The following is a 6702-nucleotide window of genomic DNA, read 5'->3' as shown; positions in this document are numbered from 1 at the left end:
TCTAAAATAATACTAATAAGATGGAATAAATCAATAAACTAAGACACTAGGGAGAACGGAAATCCGCCTAACCATTGGTAATTAAGCAACAAGGAATCACAGAGACAAACGGGATATGCAAAGACTATAAGTCTGATCAAAATCATGTGATAGGAAGACAACGGGCAATACTAAGCTTGGATTTCTCATGCACTTAACATTACTCGATACATAATCAAACCACATTCAATAATGAAATACTCAATTCACAATCTCTTGTTCAAATCAAGAATATCATGCAATCAAATTCAAGATTCTAGGTTAGCTACTCCTATTATAATGAATTAACATGCAATCGCATATAATCAATTTAATCACAATCCGTTTATCAAAATCAATCCTCAATTACATAGATTACCTAGGCCGGGTTTCACCCCGAAACCCTAGCTAGGAGACTACTCACACATATTCATAATCAAAGCAATAATGAATTCCAAAAGCATAATAGATATAAACATGAATTCTGATTAAGGAATAATAAAGCTTGATTAATAAACAAGAATGAATAATACCAATTGTATTGATGCGAATCAATGGAAAAGTTCAGAACTTTGATATCCGTCGTCAATGAATAATACAAAGAACCTTCGCAAATCTTGCTTCAAATCAATCCAAGAAAGCTAAAATCTCTAGGAAATTCTCTAAGAAAACTAATGAATCTCTAATACTAAGAACGTTCTCCAATAACTCTCTACAAAGGCTGTCAAAACTATCTCTAAAAACTGTCTTTTAATCCTCCTAAAATCGGGCCTTATATACTTCTTCTAATTCGGAGAAGTCAAGCACGCAGTTAACCCTGGATCAGCACGGCCGTGCGGTATTTGGCACGGCCGTGCTAGCTTGTTAGTAAGTAAACCGGGTTTCTTCTTCAAGTTGGCACGGCCGTGCTATATATAGCACGGCCGTGCAGCTTCCTGGCACGGTCGTGCTAAAAATGACACGGCCGTGCAGCTTCCTGGCACGGCCGTGCTAAAAATGACACGGCCGTGCTGAATATGCTCTAGCACGGGGCTCATACTGAAGCTGACACGGGCACGGGCAACATTTGGCACGGCCGTGCTAATGGCCTGCACGGCCGTGCGGGTGCGTGGATACTGACACGGCCGTGCTATTGGCTTGCACGGCCGTGCTGCCTATGGTAACACGGCCGTGCTGCCTGTGCTATGTAATCAATGCACGGCACTTGAACTTCCTTAACTCCTCGGACTCCGGTCAAGGCTAGCTCGGTTACGCATCAAGGGCTCGGGATCCGATTAAACTCGGTTGATATTACCTGAAAACACATCAAAAACAAACCGAAAACCCGTGAAGCACGTAATATGGGGAACGTAAGCATAACAAGGTAATAATCGGCCAAAGCGGCCCCAAATACATCCAAAATCATCCTAAAATATGCCCTAAAGCGCGCCCTAAAGTGCGCTTGTTAAAACCCCCCAAGCTACACTTTTGCTAGTCCTCGAGCAAAAACCAAGGGATACACACACACACAGGATCAAATAAACTATTGCCATTACATATAAATCCAATTTAGCACGGAATGAAGTCAATGGATCCTACTTAGAACAACCATGCACGGAATGAAAACTCACTCAAACAAGCAACGAGACACACAATCCAAGGTATCGTTGATCAAAATGCAAACAAAACCTAAACCAAGCATAGAGAACAAAGAAGTCATGCTTCCCTCTAAACCCAACCAAACCGGCCACGTCCTCCCCTTTTTCTTCAAATCACCACCCTAATTGGCCCCTCGTGATTCCTCGAAGGAACCGGAAAAAAAATGATATTTTGAGGAAATAACAAAGGTATCCCGACATCTCGATTACGCATAATCTTTCCATAGGGTTGAAAGGTATCTCCCTCCACCGTTTGAGAACCGAAAACCTCTAAAGTCTAAGGGTCTTAAAAGGGTTGTAATGTATTGGCAATGGGTAAGGTAGGTGAAAACAATTTAAAAAAGTGGTGTTAATTCCTAAATGAAGCGCAAGAATCACAATTCTCAAAAACAATAGTTCAAAAGATGTAATTCACTTTCCACAATCTCATTGATTCACATTCTTACACATCCCGAATTATCCATATAATACACACTCAAATGACCTCTTTCAAACTTCAAAACTTTATTTATGTGTCCTTGCCTTTTTTCACAAGTCGGACGGCTTTTCTCCTTTTTTTTTTTTTGATTTTCTTTTCCTCTTTTTTTTCAAAAACAAATTTTCATATTACATCTTTACAATTAAGCTCACTTTCAAACTTGCTCAAACCAACTATCGATCATTATTCTTGATTTATACACAATAAGCTCAAACAAACCTTGCGAGGTAAACGCTTCACAACTAAGGGTTGGTAAAACATCGGCCATCGAGTTTGTAACATGGGTAACCAAGAATGGAATTAAAGGCTCAACATGGTTAGCAAGTAAGATGATGTAAAAAGAAAATTAATTTGTAACAAAACAAAGGAACAAAATAAGAAAAATGAAAAAGGTGCCCTCTTCCTCCCTTAAAAGTGTCAAGTCGGTCTCGGGAGCTACTAGTCAACACAAAGATCGAAAAATGCGTAATCAAGGATCCAAATATGCCACTCAACAAGAATGATGAAGGCTAGAACAAATAAACCTCACGGGATCTATAAAACAAAGCAACTACCAACTAAGGGGATCAAATCTACAAATGGGAAGCGACTCCATCTTACCACAGCCCAAAGGCATAGAGTTTCACATGACAAAAATGTTCTAACCAACTACCTTCGCCTAAACTCGTCTACATTGATCAACAATAGACTCAAACTGTGCATTCATTACTGGCTTAAGTAGAAATAGATATTCCACACACATTCATTCACGTTTCGAATCCAAATATGAGCATTATTCCAAAAGTTTATGCAATTAGACAAGTTTATCACGATCCAAAAATATAGGAAAAGACTATGAGGCAAATCAAATAAACTAGACTACACATTCTCATAACAGAAGCTTTTCCTATATTGAACACATATATAAACAACTAAGTAATCTAAACAAGCTAAATGGCTCATAAAGAGGCATGAAAATCACATAATAATCCCAATCGACAAACAAGTGATCGAATGATATCAACATCAACGATCCCAGGTTACTTAGAACCGATCAAACATCCTCGAACCATTCAACTTCTTCCTAAACTAAACTATCCTAAGCACACAAAAAAAAAAAAAAAGATCTCACCAAATTTGCTTCCCGGGAGCTTCAATTAACGGCCATAGCATCGTTCTTCAAACTCATGCCGCGTCTCGAATGTTCCCAATCTGCAAAAAGGAAAGACATACTAGCAAACAAGTTAAGGTTAGTCTAGGATAGCAGTAAATCTTTTTGTTTTTGTTTTTGTTTTTCTATTTTTTTTTTTTTTTTTTTTTCAAAAGCAAATAAAAACTAAAACTACCAAAAATCCAAATCCCTAAATACAAGTAAGACCCCCCCAAGCTAGAATCAAACATTGTCCTCAATGTTTACACATCAAGGACTTACAATAGTAAGGAGAGGGAGGTAAGTAAAAGGAAAAGGAAAGGGATCACGAGCTAGGCCCGCCCGGGCCATAAGGGAAACGGGAGGCCATATCATCAACACTCCTCTTCAGGTCTCTGAAGGCGGAGGTCATATCCACGTTCGACCGGCGCAAATCCGCTACCTCGAGCCTCAAATCTTCCATTCCTTGGCGGAGCCAGGCGAAGTCTTGCGCCGGGATCTGCTGGGCCGCATCCGGGCCACCCTCCTCGTCATCATCATCATCATCAGCATCGTCACCTCCTTGGCCCCCGTGGGCCTGCTCATCCCCCTGGTGAGGCTGGGGATTGCGGTCTACATACTCCGTGCCTCCGTCCTCGTTCCAGGCGAAGTCGGGGTCGAAGATCCAGTTGTCCTTGTTGTAAACCACCGTCCTCTCCGGATCGGGCAAGTAGGCGTATGGCTTGCCTGCTACGAGCCACAAATAGCAATCCGGCTGGGATGTCCCTTCAAGCCACTGCATGGCTCTCAAGGTGCGCATATCAAGCTTCGTAGTGCCTGGGATAGCCTGCAATTCAGAAAAATCAATCCCATTATATTGCGCAAGAATGGTGATCATGCCACCGATAGTAATATCACCCCTACCCCGGGCTACACCGTCGAGGTGGTCTAGTAACCACGCTCCCATGTCTAGACGCCCGTCCCCACGGGTGAGGTGCCAAATAAACTGTAACTCCCTACTGGAGACTACACCCGAACTATCTCCTCTAGCAAAGATAGTAGAGGAGAAGGTCCTGTGGGACAACCGAAAGGCGGGATTTACGATGGAAGTCGCCTTATCCCTACGGGGATCTCTATCCATTTTTCCCGTGATTTGCCGCCAAAACAACCCGGAGTTGTAGTGTTTTGAGTGGCCATCTTTAGGACCATATTTCAGGTCGGATGTCCACCCAAAGGCGGCATTAACTTGGGCCACCGACATTTGAATGGTGCCCGAGTTCATTAGTTGAAAGGACAAGTACCGGGGTGAGTTATTCTCATCCCGATGCACGTACAAAGAAGACAAAAACTCGAGGGTAAGCCTCTTGTAAGTGAGAGCATGCATGGTAAGGAAAGAATCAAAATTGGTAAATGAAAATAGTTGAACCATGTCGCTTTCGATCCCTAGAGCCCTAGCGGCTAAAGGGTCGTAGAACTTGGTAGGCCGGATCGGTCGGTGGGATAATCCTACAAATTTGTCCAAAAAGGACGGGTTATTAAAAACAATACCCATGGTGTCCACCGAGGGTGGAACCATGGATGAGGATGCATCGTCCCGACCCGGTCTCCTAGTCGATGTCTTTGTTCTAGGCATGTTTGATTCAAGAAATTAAGCACAATATACCAATTAACAAGCAAGAAACTATCCTAGCATGCAATGTACTACCCTAACACTACTAGTTCACCCAAACTTGCAACAATAAAGCACAATTCAACAACAAATATTCAATAAAACGAATGAAAATGGACGAAAATTGCGGAAATCAATGAGTTTAAGAACGAATTCACCGAGGACTCCACGAAGTGGAGTTGTAGCGAGCTCAAAGAGGGCCGAATTTTGCGTCCAATCACTTGAAAAATGCTCTAAGGCAAGGAGGGTGCCGAGATCTTGAAAGAAGAGTATGGGGAATTAGGGTTTGATGTGAGGAATTGAGGGAGGAGGTTGGGGGTTTGGGTTAGTTTAGAGAGAAAAAGGGTAGGAGAGTTGGAGAATAATGAGAGAGTGTGAGTGAAATCGTGTTTAAAAACACGAAAAACTATCCGGAACCCGCGCTGCACGGCCGTGCTATAACTGGCACGGCCGTGCTGAGGTTTGGCACGGCCGTGCCAAATTTGGCACGGCCGTGTTGGCTTGGCAGGCTTTTTTTGCGAAAGTGAATTTCAGATGGCACGGCCGTGCTGAAGTTTGGCACGGCCGTGCCGAATTTGGCACGGCCGTGCCGAATTTGGCACGGCCGTGTTGGCTTGGCAGGCCTTTTGTGCGAAATTGAATTTCAGATGGCACGGCCGTGTTAAAATTAGCACGGCTGTGCTGAAGTTTGGCACGGCCGTGCCGAATTTGGCACGGCCGTGTTGGCTTGGCAGGCTTTTTGCGAAATTGAATTTCAGATGGCACGACCGTGTTAAAATTAGCACGGCCGTGCTAGTACCTGACACGGCCGTGCTGTCTGATGGCACGGCCGTGCTGTCTGCTGCAGTCTGCAGGTTTTCTTTTCCCTCAAGGCACTCATCACTCTCTTCATTCCGACTTCTAACCAATCTTCTACCTGCACAAAAACACACAAGAGCACACAAAACTCACACAACATAGGAGCTAAACCAACTACAAAACAAAAGAAACTACTCTAGTAAAAGCAAGAAAATCGGGTTGACTCCCGGAAGCGCTAAGTTTAACGTCGATAGCTTGACGTGGTCACATTCAACTCTTGTGACCGCATTCGAACACATCTATCACACCAACATGGGCTCCCTCATAGTATGTCTTCAACCTTTTCCCATTAACCACGAAGGATTGCAACCCACTAGAATCATAAAGTTCAACCGCACCGGAAGGGAAAACATCTTTGACAGTGAATGGACCCCTCCATCTTGACATCAACTTACCGGAGAAGAGCTTCATCCTAGAGTTATATAAGAGGACTTTGTCACCAACATTGAACACCTTCCGCTCAATTTTCCGGTCATGGAACTCCTTAGATCGGGACTTGTATAGGTTCGCACTGTCATATGCGTCCATCCGAAGCTCCTCCAATTCATGAAGGTCCAACATCCGTTGCTCTCCCGCGCTTGCTAGATCAAAATTTATCTTCTTGATAGCCCATTGAGCGCGGTGCTCTAGTTCGACCGGGAGGTGACATGCTTTCCCGTAGATCAAACGGTATGGGGTGGTGCCTATTGGGGTCTTGAAAGCAGTCCGGTATGCCCAAAGTGCATCATCAAGCTTATCGGACCAATCTTTCCTATTCTTCGCCACTGTCTTCTCAAGGATGGACTTTATCTGTCGATTGGAGACTTCCGCTTGCCCACTAGATTGAGGGTGATAGGTTGTCCCGAACCGTTGATGTACTCCATTCTTTCGAAGCATCCTTTGAAAGGCCCCATGCACAAAGTGTGACCCGTTGTCACTTATAACCGCCCTAGGA

This window comes from Chenopodium quinoa, unplaced genomic scaffold (assembly GCF_001683475.1).
Source record: "Chenopodium quinoa cultivar QQ74 unplaced genomic scaffold, ASM168347v1, whole genome shotgun sequence".
Classification (NCBI taxonomy): Eukaryota; Viridiplantae; Streptophyta; class Magnoliopsida; order Caryophyllales; family Amaranthaceae; genus Chenopodium; species Chenopodium quinoa.
The sequence above is the reverse complement of the archived record's forward strand: the minus strand, read 5'-3'. Positions refer to the sequence as shown.